Source organism: Bacillus rossius, chromosome 5, assembly GCF_032445375.1.
Source record: "Bacillus rossius redtenbacheri isolate Brsri chromosome 5, Brsri_v3, whole genome shotgun sequence".
NCBI classification, from domain to species: Eukaryota; Metazoa; Arthropoda; class Insecta; order Phasmatodea; family Bacillidae; genus Bacillus; species Bacillus rossius.
In genome coordinates, this window is record NC_086333.1 from 14,426,850 (window position 1) to 14,448,620 (window position 21,771).

At 38.6% G+C, this 21,771-nt stretch overlaps 1 protein-coding gene across 9 annotated transcripts in view; it reads left to right on the forward strand.

The window, feature by feature from the left end:
- LOC134531601 (proton channel OtopLc) overlaps positions 1–21,771 on the forward strand; it is a 620,588-nt gene that overhangs the window by 11,331 nt on the left and 587,486 nt on the right. For 2 of the 9 annotated variants that reach the window (XM_063367336.1, XM_063367343.1), the window contains exon 1: positions 20,203–20,326. The exons of 4 other annotated variants lie outside the window; for them this stretch is intronic. The gene's annotated coding sequence lies outside the window, so the exon portion shown is untranslated. Of the gene's footprint in view, positions 1–20,202; positions 20,327–21,771 lie in introns of those variants that run through there. 3 more of the 9 variants (XM_063367333.1, XM_063367340.1, XM_063367334.1) reach the window with 3 other exon arrangements.

Sequence of the window (21,771 nt, forward strand, 5' to 3'; positions counted from 1 at the left end):
CGGGGTGAAAAAGGAATTACTTGAGTATCTCGTAGCCATAGACCAGCGCGTGGAAGCTTCGGATTCTCGCATTCGCGACATGATCGAAGTATCGAATGCACAAAGACGTGACGATCTGAGGACTTTTCAAAGTAGTCTGAAAGCATCACTATCTCAATCGTCAACAAATTCAGATTTGGCCAAACACAAGAAAGAAGTTTCTGCGAACGAATAAAAAAGTATATAAGGAGGTCTTGCAATAAGTTTTCAGCCAGTACAATGTCGGACCTGGCCAGTGACCTTCATCGAGCTATACAGTCTGTTCGTGAAAAATATTTACTTGCTAGACGAACCAGACTTGCACGTGAGATGGAAAATGAGGAGATATTTAAACCAATCACTAGTCGCCTCGACGAACTTAAAAACAAGGAAGAACCAGCCTTCATTGTGAAGACAGAAGTTGAAGATGAAATGCCGACTGTAAAGAAGAGAAAGTATGAACCAGATCGAGAAGAAGAGGACTTAACAAGTACAGAGTCCATGCACAAGAAAAAAATACCGAAAAAGGGACATCAAGTTAATGCAATGGTCCGACCATACCTGACATCGTTTACGAGCCGGAATAATGACACGACCTACGGAGTGTACAGAAAACATAATAAGTGGTTCCTCGGTGCTAAAGAAATAGACTTTCTACCAGGAAACATCGTGCGCGTAGCAGAGTTCAAAACGCGCGGGACTCCGGGTCTGTACGAATTGCTGTTTCGCAGGGAACCTAAAGGATATTCTCACAACGACTTACAAGAGTACAAAAAACTGCTAGAGCTAACCAATGCACATTTTCGCGATAACGATCCAGATAGTGGTGTATATAAAGATGTAGATCATGAAAAAATGGACATTCTCGCTAATCTCTTCAGTGAACTAACAATACACGGAGAAGGTTTAAAAAAGCTAGAAAGTGGTCAGACATTTGACTATGTATATTGGGACGACCCTAATGAATTAGTTGATCGCCTTAGAATTCTACATGCTTCGCTTAGTGTAGGAAACTATTCGCACATCAACGAAATAGTCTCCATACTTGAAGAACTGAAGGAAGCCGGCTACATACAATGAGTCGAACCGGAATCGCTCGCGAACTTCATGCTCCTGCTAGACGAAAATACCTTCGTCGCAAAGTCATAGTTCGTGGAATTGATGATTTATTCCAGGCGGACCTTGTTGAGATGATACCGTATTCCCGATTGAATAAAGGTTTCAAGTACATGTTGACAGTCATCGATGTTTATAGCAAGTTCGCTTGGACTAGACCTGTAAAATAAAAGACTGCAACTGACGTAACCAAGGCCATGAACAATATTTTGCGTGATGGATGTGTACCGTCGCACCTGCAAACGGACCTCGGGAAAGAATTCTACAATGCAACCTTCAAGGCTTTGATGAATAAGTATGGCATCAAACACTACTCTACATTTAGTAACGTCAAGGCCTCCGTTATCGAAAGGTTTAACAGAACTTTGCGTTCCAAGATGTGGCGACAGTTCACGGATAACGGAAATTACAAATGGCTTGACATCTTGTCGAAACTAATAAGCGAGTATAATTCCACTGTGCATTCTACCACGAAAATGAAGCCAAAGGACGTAACGGACAATCGCCTGCTTCAAACAGTGTTTTCCAACACGAAGAAGAAAGATCCACGAAAGCGTAAAGCTAACGTCGGTGACATTGTGCGAATCTCCAAGCAGAAAGGTATCTTCGAGAAAGGTTTCACTGAAAACTGGAGTCCCGAACTTTTCCGTGTGACACATGTTCGTGAATCAGAGCCTAGGACCTACTACCTCGAAGATTTGGGCCACAAACCTATCCATGGAGGCTTCTATGCCGAAGAGATTCAGCCTACGTTGTATCCCGATACGTACTTGGTGGAGAAGATTATAAAACGAAGAAATGGACGGTCCTACGTCAAGTGGTGGGGCTTTCCACCTCGCTTTAATTCGTGGGTGGCAGATGCAGATGTCGAGAAATCCACAAAACTTTAGTAATTTGTCTGTGTATTTTTTTGTACTTGTAGTAGTGTATTGAATTTATGTAATAAATTTTTTTTAAAAGAACTTGTGGTGTTTTTATTTTCTCAAACCTAACACTTTTTTAGTATTTTTTAAATTAAAGTTGTTTTGTATCGGCCAGGGATCGAACCAAGGGCCTAAGTCGATCTAATCAATCAGTATATGGATTAAAAATTTATTTAATGATTTCTGAACTATTTCCCGGATCTCTAGCATTAAAATTACACATTTCCAATATGGTGGTCTTGATGTCTGATAGGATGGTGGTCGTAGAGGATTTAGAGTCTCTTTACGAATGTTGAACATGGTTTATTTAAATTATTATTTTTACATAAGATTAAACATTATTGCAACGATCGGGTATCGAACCGAGGACGGGAATCGATCGAATCAATATGTAAATTAATGAGTGATTTATTTAATGAATTTTGGAACTTTTCCCGAATTTCTAGCTAAATAATTACGGATTTTCAAGATGGCGGCCAAATGACAAGATGGCGGGTGTCACAGCAATAATAAATGATTACTGCACTCTAGCGGATACGAATTAAACTAACATGTCATCGGCGCACTCTAGCCGACGATACAATGATGATGGCTTCCAGCATCGAAGACAAGATGGCGGACATGACGTCATACTAGGTGACGATATATATGCTTTGAAAAAAAGTGGTGGGAGTCAGTCTGCCTGCAGTCACCTAGGGGGAAGGATCGGTCGCCATTTTTATTTTTTTGCACTCGTCGGGTTCGAACCGAGGACTCCGAACTCCGTGTCGTACATGTTTGTTTTTTGTAATTATTTTATTAAAATTTTATTAAATTAATTTTTTTATAATTTTTAAAAAAAATTTCATTAAAATCGGATAATAAATAAAAAAGTTAAAGATGGCGGCCGTAACGGAAATTGCAACGGTGACGTCATCATCCAATATGGCGGAAAACACATCGCCGGAATTTTCTAGAACACAATGATGTCATCCAAAATGGCGGATCCAAGATGGCGGATCCAAAATGGCCGCCGGGGTCAAGGTCAAACTTGCCCCGTTACGCTATGTCCCGTTACACTCATCCAAGATGGCCGCCGTGACGTCACAATCCAAGATGGCGGAGCCGGCACCGGCACCACCGCCTGAGGCCTGTCCTCGGAAATACTATGCTATACTACTGCCTATACTTCTTTATTGGGTAAGATGACTACTTAGTTGAGATGCGAATAGTTTTCTCCATTTAGCAAAATAAGTATAAGTTTTAAACTGCCAAATAATATGTTGGGATCTTCTCATGGCGTGAAATCAATCTCTTCTTGTGTTTAATCTTTCATGCAAGTATATAATTAATATTTTTAATATTTCTGATGTATTCCAATTTAACATAAGCCTCAAAATCATCATCATTGGTACAGTAACCTCCATATGCTTGATCAGAATAATTTTGGATAATGCATCGTGTCCGTCGTTTTGGTCTCAATCTAATATCACAATCTTCTGTCTTGGAAACTTCAATTTTTTTATTTTCATTTTCTGAAAAGCTTTTGTTGCTGTAATGTTTACTAGTTATATTATTTAATGCTTCAGCTTGAGTAACATAAAAACCATTAGGGAATTCTGTGGGTAGATAAAATTATTCATGAATATTCTTAAGAAATTTTTAGCATTTAGTTCCCTGTTTCCATTTCTTCAATGTTGGAATTTCATTAAAATTCAATGCTGATGATGCAGTTAACAAATTGTGATGATTTATGCCAATTCCATATACATTAGGTCCAAACACTGACTTTTTCTCAGTAGACGAAAATGTGTAGATTATTAATTAGATATTTCCAAGAGGGCTATCAATATTTCATTATCATCCTATTGGCAGTAGGTAAATGAGATTTTTTAAAGTGGCTTTTTAATAATATTCAACATCTTTATTTTAATAATTTTTTAACTTAGAATATATCTTCTTTGCATCTTCCAGGAATCGACTAAAGCACATGAATAAATCGAATCAATCAGTACATTTATGACTGAATTTTTTGATATTTTTTTTTGGTACTTTTCCTTCTTTATAATTTAATAATTACAAATGTCCAAGATGGTGACCAAGACAGAAGTAAATAGGGTCGATCCCATAGCATAATTACCTGTGCACTCTAGCGGGTAAAAATTAAAGTGGCAGAACCCTCTAACAGATGATGTGTGTAATACATGACATTAATTTGTGCTCCTGGTATCGAGTACTGAAAACAAAGATAACAGTAGCACTCTCTAGCAGACCATATGTGTACTACATGACACTTGCGCTCATGGTTCTCATTATAGAAAAAAATAGTATGGAGGCAACAACATTTAGCTTTTATTCCTTCAAAAAATATAAATTACAATTCCGAATATGTTTGTTATTTTTATATAACTTATTTATGTCTCTTTCTGGAAAATGTCGCGATGGCTATGCGGCCAAAGGCGTAAAGTAGTATATATTGGCCGGAACTGGCACTGGCTTCACTGTTGTGGTGCTTGGTGCCGGGTCAATGACCGATCGCTCTGACGTCACTGCGGTCATCTTCGACTCAAAAATGACTCAAAATGACTAAAAATTCCTAACAATTTCCCAATTTGGCGGAAAAAATTTCCCATTTTTGTCCAAAAAATTCCAAAATTAGAAATTCGAAAAACCTCAAAAGACTTTTGCCTTAGAAAGAACACATAATCCTTGTTGCGGCTCAAGCATCCTTCTCTACAGCTCCGATAAGCCTCTGACGTCATCTATGATTATGACGTAACCGTTGCACTTTCGTTAGAACGCCATCTTGAAAATTTTTTTTATTATCCAATTTTATTGAAAAAGTTTAAAATTCATAAAAAATTGAAATAATATTTTTTAATAAAGTATTACTTGAAACACCGTTGCACATAGAATTTTTCCTGAATCTCTAGCTAAATAATAATGTATTTCCAATATGGCATCCCAATTTCAAGATTGTGGACGCCTCAGTAATAATTAATTAGGTATTACTGCACTATAGCGGGTAAAACTTAAACTAATATAATGGTAGCGCACTCTAGTAGACGTAAACAAGCTGTTGGCCTCCAGCAGACGAAAACATGATGTTGAACGTGACGTCATACTAGCTGGTGATACATATGTATATAAATATACTAGCTGCAATACCCGGCGTTGCCCGGGCTGAACACAGGGTGTAGTTAAGTAGTATAGAAAAGTATGTCCGAGGACTGGGTTCTGGGTGTGGTGCAGGTGCCGGTGTCCGCCATCTTGGATTGTGACGTCACGGCGGCCATCTTGGATGGTTGTGACCTTGACCTTGAATTTGATCCTCAAAATGTGTCAAAATCCGCCAAAATTGGGCAAAATTTGCCCAAAATGCCTCAAAAATCGCCAAAATTTCAATTTCTGTGAAAAAAAATTCCGCCAAAAAATCTCAAAAAATTCCCGTTTTCGAGAGAAAAATTCCCGTTTCGAGGGAAAATTTCCCGTTTTTAGTCCTTAAAAATCCCAGCGGCTAGAAATGTCCATATGTAGGCTTAAGCATCCATGTCTACAGCCTACGATAAGCCTCTGACGTCATCATGGATTATGACGTCACTGTTGTAATTTCCGTTACGGCCGCCATCTTTAACTTTTTTATTTATTATCCGATTTTAATGAAATTTTTTTTTAAAATTATAAAAATATTCATTTAATAAAATTTCAATAAAATTTTTTTAAAAATCATACATTAACGACACGGAGCTCGGAGTCCTCGGTTCAAACCCGACGAGTGCAAAAAAAAATAAAAATGGCGACCGATCCTTCCCCCCGCGGTGGCTGCAGGCATACTGACTCCCACCACTTTTTTTCAAAGCATATATATCGTCAGGTAGTATGACGTCATGTCCGCCATCTTGTCCTCATCTGCTGGAAGCCATCATCAGTGTATCGTCGGCGAGAGTGCGCTGACGCCATGTTAGTTTAATTCTTATCCGCTAGAGTGCAGTAATCATTTATTATTGCTGTGACACCCGACATCATGTCATTTGGCCGCCATCTTGAAAATCCGTAATTATTTAGCTAGAAATTCGGGAAAAATTCCAAAATTCATTAAATAAATTTGTAATCTATATACTGATTGATTAGGTCGACTAAGGTCCTTGGTACGATCTAGGACGATGCAAAAAAAAAAGGAAATATAACATCAATTTAACATAATAGTAACATGTTCGAAAATAAAAACACTGCAAGTTCTTTTACAAACATAATATTTATTACATAATTTCTATTTTACTACAGGATCACCTGCGAAGGTTAGCAATCTTACAAACATTTAAGGTCCGCATAGGCGTGAAATGACTAATTCTTAGCTCCAATCGGTTTATACAAGACAGAGTCCAGCCAGATCCTTTACGGACATAGTCCTCCTCTTCTTGACAGAGTTTCTGGATACCTTGTTTAACAGTTTGCTTGATATCGTTAGAACTGTAAATTACTGCAGCCGATGTCTTGAATGCACACTTCTTCACTTTGTCATCGAACGGATAAGGCTTTCCATATATACAGTCCAACCACAAGTTATATTTCAAAGGTCCGTTTGTTGCTACGTCATCAGTAAGCTGATTGATTATGTCCTGTCTGATATCATCAAGAAAATTACAAATGTCCTTTGACTCACTTAACGTACTTGGATAATAGTAGTCTTTCAATGTTCCACGAAATGCAGACTGCGCCAAGTAGAAGCCATTATCGTTCACTTGTAATGCTCCGATCACAGTCTTATGTTTATTTTCATGTTCAGATGCCACAGCAATCGGTTGCTGCACATCAGTTTTTTTACTTGTACGCTCACGAGTCATCAATCTAAACTCAGGAGTCGTAATTGCTGCAGGTAGTTCAGCAGTAGGCGCACTGACTTCACCTTTACAGTTTATCGAATGTTGGCGCAAATTATCAATTCGAGTAAACCATTTATGACACTCGTCACAGCGAAACTTCATGCGAGAAGGATTCTTCGTACATTTACTCCTCTCATGTCTCCGTACATCATGTGCAAATGCAAACGTCATGTCGCAGTAGCCACAAGGATGCCTAGTTGAAGACAAACCCGAACCAGATGTCGCTGTTACTGCAACTGAATCATTTCCAGGCATACTCTTATGCACATCAATGCATCGCTGTTGTATAGAAACCTTTACTTTCTGCCGCACTGCAGGTCCTTTACATGTCTCCAAGTGATGCTTCAAATTAGCATTTCTTGTAAATTGCTTGCGACACTTAATACAACCAAACATTTTACGATAAGGGTTCTTGGCACATTCTCTCTTCTCGTGTCGACGAGCATTGCTGATGTTTGAGAAAATCTTGTCACAGTAACGACATCGATGTTCGTTAGTTGACGATTCGCCATCCATTGAAGTCTCCATCGAGGGCGAAACAGCGTTCGTCGAGGTTTCCTGTACAGTCAGCACTACCGGCATTAAAGTCTCTTCTGCTGGTGGTATCACATCTGTTGAAATCCCCTCCAATGTTGACGTCATCGTTAACAACGGGATCTGCTCCTTCTCCGTCGTAGCTGTCGATAAGTTTCCCGTAGTCGATGGTACACCCTCCGAGTTCAACGTTAAAGACGGTAAAGATGCCATCGAGTTCGCAAGAACAGGTAATTACGCGATTTATGCACCAGATTAAACAATCTAGGTGATCCTTACACCGCCGTCGTCAGAAACAAACTGAACGTCCTGCTGTCTAGGACTCGCTTATATACATGCACCGGATGGAATAATACGCTAGTCAAATCAAGAACAATTTATTATAATACTAGAGTCAAAACAACATTAAAAAAATAGAAGCACCATCAAAAAAAAAAGGAAGCACACTTGGAAGCACCGACAACGAAAAGGCAGCACATTTGGAAGCACCGACAACGAAAAAGGCAGCACCATCATCGAAAAGGCCGCACATTTGTCATTGGCTCCAATATTCATTGGCTCCAATATTCATTGGCTCCAATATTCATTGGTTCCATCAGTCTATTGATTCTATCAGTCTAGTGACTCCAACAGTCATTGACACCAACGGCCTTTTTCTTCATCAGCTCCAATGATATTTGGCTAGAATGCTACGAGTCTAAGAGACCATGAGACTACAATTCTACGAGTGTACAAGACTCCTCCAACTACCTTCAAGTGTATAAAGCTCCAAATGCTCCAACAGCTCCAACACGCAATGTACGCGCAATACATGCAAATTACACGCAATAAATGTAATGATTACACAGTACACACACACACAGGAAACGGAACGTACACACAGTACACACAGGAAACGGAACGTACACACAGTACACACAGGAAATGGAACGTACACACAGTACACACACAGGGAACGGAACGTACACACAGTACACACAGGGAACGGAACGTACACACAGTACACACAGAAAACGGAACGTACACACAGTACACACAGGGAACGGAACGTACACACAGTACACACAGGGAACGGAACGTACACACAGTACACACAGGAAACGGAACGTACACACAGTACATACAGGAAACGGAACGAACACGTAATATGCACGCAATTGACACACAGTACACGCAGAGTACACGCAATTTACGCAAAGTACACCCAATGTACGCAATGTACGCAATATATATGTAATGTACACACAATGACTACGCTTCGTTCGCGCAGGACAAGCATTTAATGAAAACGAAGCACGTTTGGACGGAAATTCTATAAAACGAAAGCTCATTTAACGAAAAGGAGGCGCATTCTCTCGTTCATTCAACTTGGTAGGATACGATCTTCAATGATAAGTTAGGATATAATCTCTCCAACAGTCTATGAATCCAACAGTTTATATTTCCATTAGCCATCGACTCCAACAGTCATTGACTCCAACAGTCATTGGCTCCAACAGTCATTGCCTCCAACAGACATTGTCTCCAACGGCCTTTTGGTTCATCAGCTCCAATGATATTTGGTTAGAATGCTACGACTATAAGAGACTATGGGACTACAATTCTACGAGTGTACAAGACTCCTCCAACTACCTTCAAGCGTACAAAGCTCCAACTACTTCAGCAGCATTATGTTATAATAGTACAAGGCTACTTGACTACGAAGCTACAAGTCTACATGGCTCCAATTGCGGCATCTGTCTTCGTCTGAATTTTCTCTTTGACTCCAACTCCGCCCGCCAGCATCTCTTCGATCTGCACCTCGATTATGTTATAATAGTACAAGGCTACTTGACTACGAAGCTACAAGTCTACATGACTCCAATTACGGCATCTGTCTTCGGCTGAATTTTCTCTTTGGCTCCAACTGCTACAGCAGCATTATGTTATAATAGTACAAGGCTACTTGACTACGAAGCTACACATCTACAAGGCTCCAATTATCACATCTGTCTTCGTCAGCATTTTCTCTTTTGCTCCCACTGCTCCAACAGCATTATGTTATATGATTCCATGGATACTTTGTTACATAGCTACAGGTCTACGAGGTTCCAATGCATCATGTTTACGAAGCTTCCAGAACACAGGGTTACGAGACTGCGAGGCTACAGGACTACGAAGCTTCCAGGACACGAGGCTACATGGCTACGAGACTACATGACTCTAACTGATTACAATAGCACCACTCAGTGGTGAAAGTTAGGTTATCTCATGCAAAAGTACTTTATGCATGTAGTTCTGCTTTTCAACAACAGATGTCGCCACATGTTGCTTGCAGGTAAATAATATTTAGTTCTTTTATGCGGGATGCGGGATGCTCACTAACGATCGCAAAAGAAGGATGGCTTCGCTAGACTCCAAGGAAAAGGAAGTTCGTCTTACATGTTGGTGCTCCACAGATGTCTCATGGCGTAATATTAATTTGACTGAGTAATGATATTTGTCAATTCCACCTGATAAAAATATTGCAAGTTTTGATTTAGTAGCAGAAATTATCGAATTAAATGTAACTCCAATTAAAATGACATGTCTCAATAGACAAAAAAAAATCCAAGCAGAGAGTGGTTCCTCAGAATAGTCAGAAACACTTGAAGAAACCACAGGAATGATTGCAAGAACACGGGAAAAACCATCAAATTATTGACATTAATAATCAGGAGCACACGGAGAAAACCATCATAATATTGGCAAGAATAATCAGGAGCACACGGAGAAAACCATCATAATATTGACCAGATTAATCAGAAGTACTCGGAGAAAACCACCACATGTTTTCCTTGATATCATAAAATTACAGGAAAAAAATATTTAAAAAAAATAAAAATTAATAAAAAAATTAAAAAAATAAAAAAAATGCATAAATTTCTGGCTTGTACAAGAACTCTATCTTTGCTCAACAATGATAAGTTTACAAGCTAGCAGAAACTGTTTATGCATTTTTTTATTTTTTTTATTTTTTTATTAATTTTTATTTTTTTTAAATATTTTTTTCCTGTAATTTTATGATATCAAGGAAAACATGTGGTGGTTTTCTCCGAGTACTTCTGATTAATCTGGTCAATATTATGATGGTTTTCTCCGTGTGCTCCTGATTATTAATGTCAATAATTTGATGGTTTTTCCCGTGTTCTTGCAATCATTCCTGTGGTTTCTTCAAGTGTTTCTGACTATTCTGAGGAACCACTCTCTGCATGGATTTTTTTTTGTCTATTGAGACATGTCATTTTAATTGGAGTTACATTTAATTCGATAATTTCTGCTACTAAATCAAAACTTGCAATATTTTTATCAGGTGGAATTGACAAATATCATTACTCAGTCAAATTAATATTACGCCATGAGACATCTGTGGAGCACCAACATGTAAGACGAACTTCCTTTTCCTTGGAGTCTAGCGAAGCCATCCTTCTTTTGCGATCGTTAGTGAGCATCCCGCATCCCGCATAAAAGAACTAAATATTATTTACCTGCAAGCAACATGTGGCGACATCTGTTGTTGAAAAGCAGAACTACATGCATAAAGTACTTTTGCATGAGATAACCTAACTTTCACCACTGAGTGGTGCTATTGTAATCAGTTAGAGTCATGTAGTCTCGTAGCCATGTAGCCTCGTGTCCTGGAAGCTTCGTAGTCCTGTAGCCTCGCAGTCTCGTAACCCTGTGTTCTGGAAGCTTCGTAAACATGATGCATTGGAACCTCGTAGACCTGTAGCTATGTAACAAAGTATCCATGGAATCATATAACATAATGCTGTTGGAGCAGTGGGAGCAAAAGAGAAAATGCTGACGAAGACAGATGTGATAATTGGAGCCTTGTAGATGTGTAGCTTCGTAGTCAAGTAGCCTTGTACTATTATAACATAATGCTGCTGTAGCAGTTGGAGCCAAAGAGAAAATTCAGCCGAAGACAGATGCCGTAATTGGAGACATGTAGACTTGTAGCTTCGTAGTCAAGTAGCCTTGTACTATTATAACATAATCGAGGTGCAGATCGAAGAGATGCTGGCGGGCGGAGTTGGAGTCAAAGAGAAAATTCAGACGAAGACAGATGCCGCAATTGGAGCCATGTAGACTTGTAGCTTCGTAGTCAAGTAGCCTTGTACTATTATAACATAATGCTGCTGAAGTAGTTGGAGCTTTGTACGCTTGCAGGTAGTTGGAGGAGTCTTGTACACTCGTAGAATTGTAGTCCCATAGTCTCTTATAGTCGTAGCATTCTAACCAAATATCATTGGAGCTGATGAACCAAAAGGCCGTTGGAGACAATGTCTGTTGGAGGCAATGACTGTTGGAGCCAGTGACTGTTGGAGTCAATGACTGTTGGAGTCGATGGCTAATGGAAATATAAACTGTTGGATTCATAGACTGTTGGAGAGATTATATCCTAACTTATCATTGAAGATCGTATCCTACCAAGTTGAATGAACGAGAGAATGCGCCTCCTTTTCGTTAAATGAGCTTTCGTTTTATAGAATTTCCGTCCAAACGTGCTTCGTTTTCATTAAATGCTTGTCCTGCGCGAACGAAGCGTAGTCATTGTGTGTACATTACATATATATTGCGTACATTGCGTACATTGGGTGTACTTTGCGTAAATTGCGTGTACTCTGCGTGTACTGTGTGTCAATTGCGTGAATATTACGTGTTCGTTCCGTTTCCTGTATGTACTGTGTGTACGTTCCGTTTCCTGTGTGTACTGTGTGTACGTTCCGTTCCCTGTGTGTACTGTGTGTACGTTCCGTTTCCTGTGTGTACTGTGTGTACGTTCCGTTTCCTGTGTGTACTGTGTGTACGTTCCGTTCCCTGTGTGTACTGTGTGTACGTTCCGTTCCCTGTGTGTGTACTGTGTGTACGTTCCATTTCCTGTGTGTACTGTGTGTACGTTCCGTTTCCTGTGTGTACTGTGTGTACGTTCCGTTTCCTGTGTGTGTGTGTACTGTGTAATCATTACATTTATTGCGTGTAATTTGCATGTATTGCGCGTACATTGCGTGTTGGAGCTGTTGGAGCATTTGGAGCTTTATACACTTGAAGGTAGTTGGAGGAGTCTTGTACACTCGTAGAATTGTAGTCTCATGGTCCCTTAGACTCGTAGCATTCTAGCCAAATATCATTGGAGCTGATGAAGAAAAAGGCCGTTGGTGTCAATGACTGTTGGAGTCACTAGACTGATAGAATCAATAGACTGATGGAACCAATGAATATTGGAGCCAATGAATATTGGAGCCAATGAATATTGGAGCCAATGACAAATGTGCGGCCTTTTCGATGATGGTGCTGCCTTTTTCGTTGTCGGTGCTTCCAAATGTGCTGCCTTTTCGTTGTCGGTGCTTCCAAGTGTGCTTCCTTTTTTTTTTGATGGTGCTTCTATTTTTTTAATGTTGTTTTGACTCTAGTATTATAATAAATTGTTCTTGATTTGACTAGCGTATTATTCCATCCGGTGCATGTATATAAGCGAGTCCTAGACAGCAGGACGTTCAGTTTGTTTCTGACGACGGCGGTGTAAGGATCACCTAGATTGTTTAATCTGGTGCATAAATCGCGTAATTACCTGTTCTTGCGAACTCGATGGCATCTTTACCGTCTTTAACGTTGAACTCGGAGGGTGTACCATCGACTACGGGAAACTTATCGACAGCTACGACGGAGAAGGAGCAGATCCCGTTGTTAACGATGACGTCAACATTGGAGGGGATTTCAACAGATGTGATACCACCAGCAGAAGAGACTTTAATGCCGGTAGTGCTGACTGTACAGGAAACCTCGACGAACGCTGTTTCGCCCTCGATGGAGACTTCAATGGATGGCGAATCGTCAACTAACGAACATCGATGTCGTTACTGTGACAAGATTTTCTCAAACATCAGCAATGCTCGTCGACACGAGAAGAGAGAATGTGCCAAGAACCCTTATCGTAAAATGTTTGGTTGTATTAAGTGTCGCAAGCAATTTACAAGAAATGCTAATTTGAAGCATCACTTGGAGACATGTAAAGGACCTGCAGTGCGGCAGAAAGTAAAGGTTTCTATACAACAGCGATGCATTGATGTGCATAAGAGTATGCCTGGAAATGATTCAGTTGCAGTAACAGCGACATCTGGTTCGGGTTTGTCTTCAACTAGGCATCCTTGTGGCTACTGCGACATGACGTTTGCATTTGCACATGATGTACGGAGACATGAGAGGAGTAAATGTACGAAGAATCCTTCTCGCATGAAGTTTCGCTGTGACGAGTGTCATAAATGGTTTACTCGAATTGATAATTTGCGCCAACATTCGATAAACTGTAAAGGTGAAGTCAGTGCGCCTACTGCTGAACTACCTGCAGCAATTACGACTCCTGAGTTTAGATTGATGACTCGTGAGCGTACAAGTAAAAAAACTGATGTGCAGCAACCGATTGCTGTGGCATCTGAACATGAAAATAAACATAAGACTGTGATCGGAGCATTACAAGTGAACGATAATGGCTTCTACTTGGCGCAGTCTGCATTTCGTGGAACATTGAAAGACTACTATTATCCAAGTACGTTAAGTGAGTCAAAGGACATTTGTAATTTTCTTGATGATATCAGACAGGACATAATCAATCAGCTTACTGATGACGTAGCAACAAACGGACCTTTGAAATATAACTTGTGGTTGGACTGTATATATGGAAAGCCTTATCCGTTCGATGACAAAGTGAAGAAGTGTGCATTCAAGACATCGGCTGCAGTAATTTACAGTTCTAACGATATCAAGCAAACTGTTAAACAAGGTATCCAGAAACTCTGTCAAGAAGAGGAGGACTATGTCCGTAAAGGATCTGGCTGGACTCTGTCTTGTATAAACCGATTGGAGCTAAGAATTAGTCATTTCACGCCTATGCGGACCTTAAATGTTTGTAAGATTGCTAACCTTCGCAGGTGATCCTGTAGTAAAATAGAAATTATGTAATAAATATTATGTTTGTAAAAGAACTTGCAGTGTTTTTATTTTCGAACATGTTACTATTATGTTAAATTGATGTTATATTTCCTTTTTTTTTGCATCGTCCTAGATCGTACCAAGGACCTTAGTCGACCTAATCAATCAGTATATAGATTACAAATTTATTTAATGAATTTTGGAATTTTTCCCGAATTTCTAGCTAAATAATTACGGATTTTCAAGATGGCGGCCAAATGACATGATGTCGGGTGTCACAGCAATAATAAATGATTACTGCACTCTAGCGGATAAGAATTAAACTAACATGGCGTCAGCGCACTCTCGCCGACGATACACTGATGATGGCTTCCAGCAGACGAGGACAAGATGGCGGACATGACGTCATACTACCTGACGATATATATGCTTTGAAAAAAAGTGGTGGGAGTCAGTATGCCTGCAGCCACCGCGGGGGGAAGGATCGGTCGCCATTTTTATTTTTTTTTGCACTCGTCGGGTTTGAACCGAGGACTCCGAGCTCCGTGTCGTTAATGTATGATTTTTAAAAAAATTTTATTGAAATTTTATTAAATGAATATTTTTATAATTTTAAAAAAAATTTCATTAAAATCGGATAATAAATAAAAAAGTTAAAGATGGCGGCCGTAACGGAAATTACAACAGTGGCGTCATAATCCATGATGACGTCAGAGGCTTATCGTAGGCTGTAGACATGGATGCTTAAGCCTACATATGGACATTTCTAGCCGCTGGGATTTTTAAGGACTAAAAACGGGAAATTTTCCCTCGAAACGGGAATTTTTCTCTCGAAAACGGGAATTTTTTGAGATTTTTTGGCGGAATTTTTTTTCACAGAAATTGAAATTTTGGCGATTTTTGAGGAATTTTGGGCAAATTTTGCCCAATTTTGGCGGATTTTGACACATTTTGAGGATCAAATTCAAGGTCAAGGTCAAAGGTCAAGGTCACAACCATCCAAGATGGCCGCCGTGACGTCACAATCCAAGATGGCGGACACCGGCACCTGCACCACACCCAGAACCCAGTCCTCGGACATACTTTCCTATACTACTTAGTTAGTAATTGTCTTCTTAATTTGAATTTCAAGTGTGAAAATTAATTTATATAACTTTGATATCCCGACAGACGTTGTTCTGCCAGTTTATAGTTATTTACCTGGTCTGTATGTAATATAGACTTTATAAAACAATATAGAAAAAAGCTGAAAAATAAGAGATTACTAATATCGAAAAGATTCCATTATATAGCTAATGCTCGGCCTGCATTGCAATGCCTCATTCAGTTTTGTTTTGTAATATGATTGAAGTAGTTCCACATATACAAATCATCTATCCATCTCTCTATATAGATTTTTCTTTATCTACATCTATATACATATATGTATCTCTCTCTCTATTTATATCTTTATATCTACATATATACTTCCCACTATCTCTATATCTTCTATATATAAGACTCTATATAGCTCTATACATCTATAGGTATATCTCTTTATCTAACCCATTTCATTCTCTATACCTTGCTCTATCTCAACTTATCTCTCCGTCTCTATCTCACTGTATAGATATATCACTCTATCTCTGTCTCTCTTTTATATTTAAATAAATTATGTCATGCGTGCACACTTATACAACAAAAACAGACGAAGTGCCGCTATATAAAATGAAATAAACACATTTTTTGACACGATTCGTGCTCCAACTATTGAAAAATAGTTATACCGTCGCAGTTACCTTCATGGGCATGCGCATAACAAATCACCAAAATTTCATCGCAATCGGATGAATGGTATAGGAACGCATACGGCACAAACAAACGAAAATTAAAGACATGACAAACTCATCAAACGATGGTGCGTTTAAAATTCAAGGCAACTCTATCTATTGACGAAGTTAAGAACAAAACTGTATATATACCTTTGGCATTAGAGATGGGAGGTCAGTCTGTCGGTGGCTTCCGAGAAGGAAGGATCTGTCATTTTTATTTTGACCTCACCAGGTTCGAACTGAAGACTCCATGACGTAAGTGTGTTTTTAATTAAAAAGATATTAAAAAATGATGTTTATTATTTCAGAAATTTTAGACATTTCAGAATATTCTGGGTAACAACTATAGCTTTTCGAGATGGCAGCCGTAACGAAAATTGCAAAGGTCTAGAGTTCAAGATAGCGACTGTAACGAAATGCGCAATGGTTATGTCTTAATTAAAGATGGCGGAATTTTTTAAAATGTTATTACGAATTTTTTTATTAATTTAATTATTTTCCCATTTTCTAGCATAAAAATAACGATTTTTTAAGACGACGGCCGTAGCGAAAATTGGAACGGTTTCTTCATAATTCAAGATGACGGGTGTGACGGAAGCAATTTTCATTAATTTTTAAAACATTTTAAAGAATGTTTGAACATTTTTACTCATATTCTATGTTTTCTGTCATTGGGAATCGAACCATGGACCGAAATTAACTAAGTAACTAAAGATTTGAAGAACATTTATTTTTTGTATATTTTTGTAATTTTCCGAAATTTTCTAACTAAAGATTTCAAGTTTATGGTGAAGGTCATGGTCAATGTCATGATCTCAGCGGCTTAGGGTCGACTTGTCGTAGGGGAATTTCAGCCTCTTTGGGGAATTTTGGGTCTTTTAAAGGCAAAATTATTCTGAAGTTTTTAAATTTCGCATTTTTGAATTTTTGAGGAATAAAACGAGAAATTTTCATTCAAAACGGGGAACTTTTTTCCTCGCTATAGAGAATTTTTCTATTTTTCAAATTGTTTTGAGATTTTTTGGCGGAATTGTTTTTCAAAAAAACTTGAAATTTTTGCGGTTTTTTGGCGAATTTTGGAAAAGTTTTGCAAATTTTGAATGACAAGGTCATTGTCAAGGGCATTCAACATGGCCGCCTTGACTTCACATTCCAAGATGGAGTTTGGCTCCTTCAGCTCCGAGACTAGAAGCCTGGCGCCGGATGCCCTATTATATACTACTTGCTCCATAACTGATAGGGACAAACACAGAAAAGTTACCCTTAAAAGATAACATGATAAGATATCTCTGAAAACCAAACATTATTCAACCGCTTGTACGTTTTAATTTTCTGTCAATGTTGCTAAATCAATACCACCAGCTAACTTTATCGTCAATCCTACAACACACATGCACGTTATTAAAACACAAATATATACTGACAAAAAAATCTAAAGCACACATAGAAAGCCCATAAGCGTTTCACCAAAACAAAAATACCATTGTTCCTTTTCTTACACAAAGTATCCGGATTCACATATTGTATTCAGAAATTACTTAAAACCAAATTTTTACTGTAGGTATTGATGTATTTAGGAAGACTAGAAATCGTATCTCATTTTAACAATTCGGTTTGAATTTGAATTTCCTCGGAAATATGTCGCAAATTAAAGATTTTTTAAATAGCCAGTACCAATTAAAACCCAAATGCCCGTGGTCTATAAGCTCGACTTACAATTTCCCTGATAATCATAGTTAAATAATAATGCACGAAACAATCTGCCAACACACCCACAGTATGCACCCACCAACAAGATTTTTTACATTACTTTCTATTATCGCCTCTAATGGATACTTCTCTTATCGTATTACACTATATTCTAACGTCTCACATATATTTTCCCCCTTATCCTATTATACCAAATTCCACCAAATGTTTCCCATGTCCTAGATTTCAATGATATGCCTGTTACATACACGCAATATGTCACACATAACCATGTCAAGTAACTTATCCTCCAAGTCTTCTACTATCATATCCCATTTCTTTATGCCAAGGGAACTAACCCATTGCTACCTACCAGTCTACATATCCATCAACCACAATCAACAAATTTATCCCAATGACACCAACCAACGAAGGTGTTCCATTTTAACCCACCAAGCACTGTATGTAGTCCACCATATTATTGTCAACATAGCCAATAAATCCTAGTATACAAAAGATTTTTTTTTCTCTAATATCCAAACAATTCAAATCAGTAACACATTTTGCACTGGAGGGGAAGAGTAAGCGAGCCCTACCGATTCTCCTTCCCTTCCCCTACCCATGTCGCGGGCAGAAGCTATAAGGTTGTGACGCCGTGTCGGGTCCCAAGCTTTCAAATATCTTACACCTACTGTATTTAACCAGCGCGGTAATTATAAGCAGGTGGTGACTGGGCTTCCAAAAGTGTTCCAGGAAAAGGCCGAAACCCAACCCTTTTTATTCCTTTTTTTTGTATTGTCGAGCTTCGAGCATGATTTATGATTTTGAGTGGACGTAAACAAGGCACTTGAATTGATTAAAACATTTTTAATTAATTTATTACTTCATCACTCAAACAATTTTTTTATTAAAAAGATAATATTTTTACAATTACAATATTTAAAGTTAAGTACCGAAAACAGCTAAAATAGCACTATTTTACACCTTAAAATCCAAATTTTTCCGGGGGAGGACCCCCGGACCCCCAGCTTTAATAGGGAGGGGACCATGCTTCTTAAAACCCCCCCCCCCCCCATACAAAAATCCTGGCTACGCCACTGGTAGGTTGATAATATTGTAATCCTATTAGACATATTAAAAAGTAATTTTTGAATACCTACGGAATTCTTATTTTCGTGGCTATTAAAGTTTATGAATTATATTACAGGATATTTCTGCTTTCTAAAAGATTATTTTGCGTATCGACGCTTGATACATCCCCCGATGTTCTAAAGGGAATTTATATATGTATGTATATGCATACATATATGTATATGTTTGTGTGTACGTCACCGCCATCTTGACGACATCAATTCGGTGGTAGCAATGTCGTGTTCCTCCGCCTTTGGGTCTCATTGTGATATTCTCGAACCCTAACGACAAGCCACAGGCAGAAGTTCGACCGCACTTCGTTGCTAATGACAACCGTTCGTCTATTTCCCAGGCCCTGTGCACGAGGCTACAATCACCTGCCACATGAATAAAATTTACAGTTTTAACCGAACTGCAGGCACTATCGCTAATAGGCATAGCCTCGCGTCTAAGGAGCTTGTAAAATGACGCTCTGGTTGTCGCGAGAGCCCGTGGCTGGTTAGTGTTAAAGAACATCACGAACCGACCCTCTGGCGAGAGAATCCGTAATTTCCCGCGCCTTTTCGCATTTGAGTATTGCACTTGTGGAAGCTAGCTTCTCTATCCGCATTACAGGCTCATGCCACTCTTCAGCTATGGTACTGTCAATTCAAATAATCGAATTTTCAAGAATAAAGAAAATTGTTACAATTTACCTGCTGGATTTATCTAAATTTCTTACAATTTTTTTTTCAACTCTTGCAGCTTATATAATTTGTTCAAATGCAAATTATGACATTTACTAAACTGTTTGTGTAAAAAATTGTTGTGTTTATTAATGATGTTTGAAATTATTTCGGTGATAACTACTTTAATATAAGATAAGAATTTTTTTCTTATTTTACTTTTTATATACATACAAAAAATTGAGCATCTTTTTGCGAGTGCAATCAAGGGATCTCTGACCGCAGCTAACATACCACGCAAACGTGAAACCACAAATGAAAGAACCGACAGCGTGCAGCGAGCGCGCGAGGCCTGCGCACAGAAGCTGTTAGTTCCTCGCGGCGGCGGGAGATGGAGCGCAGAGCTGTCGCAAGTTGCTGCTCTCGTTCGGGAGACTTCGGCTATTTCCGCTCTCAACCGAGCCGTGGCCCGGCCAGTCTGCGTGTCTCGTCTGTCAGCCTTGTTTTGTTTCAAGCGACGCGCGCCGTGTTGACGTGCAGTGCGCGGCTTATAGCGGTCACGTGGGTGGCCGCCGAGTGCTCAAGAAACAAACCATTATCTACTTTTTCTCGGCCGAGTGTCTGAAGTTAGTATTGGCAGCACCGCCAGGTTATGTGCGCCCTTCTCGCATGGATTGGTATTTGTATTTTGCAACGAACCCCCTTAATTGTAAAAATACCCAGATGCAAAATGAAACCGTGAGTACTTGGTAACAAAAATAATTGCATGTGTTAATGAAAATTAGCTACGCTTGCTCCCGTGCCATGGGCTATATGCACATTTTGCTTCATTGATTTATTTCTTAACGGATTTTGGAGCACTACTTTTCCCAGCATAACATGTACTCACATACGGCATTTATAAAATTTGTGAGCTATACTGTGTGAAATAAAATTTAATTTTTTGTAAGTTTAGGTATAAATTGTAATATATTTTTATTTTTTATCAGTAGTAATTCAAGTGAGGAACCCAACGCTTTTATGTATAAGAAAGTAAGCGATAGCTGTATGTATTTGCACATCAGCAACGTAAAAATAATTTAATATTGACCAAAATTTTGTGTAAAGTAGCGTTTGGATGTATGCACGTTTATTTAGTCAATAACAGCTTTAAAAGCGTTGTAAAGAAGCATGCGAACCATATTATATAACCGTGTAACCTATGTGGATTTAAGTTTAGTGTATACGTAGTTTAATATAATTTGTCTTTGTTTAAGTTATGTTAAATCGAAAACGTTTTTCATTAATTATATCATATAAAATATAGCTTTACAATTCACTAAGATAAAATATTTAATTCGAGCGATTTTTTATGAACATTAGCATATCTAAGTGTAGCATAAGTTAATGTTACATAAATATTTAAATTTTTACTTTCACATCATCAACCTATCTTTTTTCTTAGTAAAGATTAATGATAAGTGTAATTGGGACGCAGTTGTAAGAGTTTACACTAAATATAAATTCTAATGAGGACTCAAAGACTACAATTAGTGATCAAACGTGAGCTGTGTGCTGGAGCGCGTATCTGAGAGCACGCTTAAGCCGAGGCCATACAGAAAGCTACGATATGATCGCGATGTTCGCTATGTTCGCAATGTTCGCGATGTTTGCGATGTTCGCTGTGTTCGCTGTGCCAGGATATTCTAGTTCGCGATGTCGGAGAGACGCATGCCGTGGGATTAGAATTCCGATTCCGATGATAATAATATTCTACTGGCTCTCACAGATTGTAAACGTAAAAAGAAATGGGCTCATAAATTTAATATAAAAAAAATAATTTGAAGGATTTCATTTGATAAAGCAGTTGCTAGTGAGGACGAAATAAAACATTAATTATTTCAGGATAAATTCAACTAAGTTTGAAAGCATCCCCTTGGAATCAAATCCTAGGCATTGTCAAGCATATCCTGCCTTCAATATTCTTCCATGAATTTATTCTATAAACATGGATATTTTAGTAATCTTTCGATTAACCTTCCCGTTGACTTGACTATTTAAAGCACTATACTGAGAGAAATTAAACTTTATC